The following is a 755-nucleotide window of genomic DNA, read 5'->3' on the forward strand; positions in this document are numbered from 1 at the left end:
ATGAAATGCTTTGGGTCTCTGCTTTATTTCACAGTCTGAAGGGAAATCTCTTGGGATTTACATTCTAAAATATTGCTGAACCACTAATTTGTTCTCCAAAGAGAACTTACAACTTTATTTGAAATATGGGAACAGATTGGTTTAATATAATCATTTTTTAACATAAGAAAACAGTACAGAAAACCATCATTTACATGATAAAGCAGAAATGGCTGCTATTTCTTTTTTTTTTATTTAAAAATTTGTTTTTGGTACCAGGATTGAACCCAGGGGTGCTTAACTTGAGCCATATCCCCAGATTTTTCAATTTTTTAATTTTGAGACAAGGCCTTGCTAAGTTACTGAGGCTGACTTTGAATTTGCCATCCTTTTGCCGCAGCCTCCTGAGGCATGTGCCACCATGCCCAGCCTGCTATTCCTTTTAAAGGCATTATTTCATTGAAGATATTAATGATTTTGCAATAAATTAAGACAAACCTGGTCAAAATGTGTAAATTAAATTGAGATTCAGCAGACATAATAAGAATAAACCCAAAGGGTGTAGTAGTCAGCTTTATTTCACTATGATCAAAATACCTCACAAGAATAAGAGAAGAAAAAAGTTTATTTTGGGCTCTTGGTTTCAGAGGTTCAGTTTGTGGATGGCTGACTCCATTGCACTGAACCTGAGGTGAGAGAAAGTTAAGGCAGGGGCAAGCTGCTGGACTTATGGCAACCAGAAAGCAAAGAGAGGAAAGGTCCAGGATAGATATAGT

The sequence above is a fragment of the Sciurus carolinensis genome, chromosome 7 (genome assembly GCF_902686445.1).
Source record: "Sciurus carolinensis chromosome 7, mSciCar1.2, whole genome shotgun sequence".
NCBI lineage: Eukaryota > Metazoa > Chordata > Mammalia > Rodentia > Sciuridae > Sciurus > Sciurus carolinensis.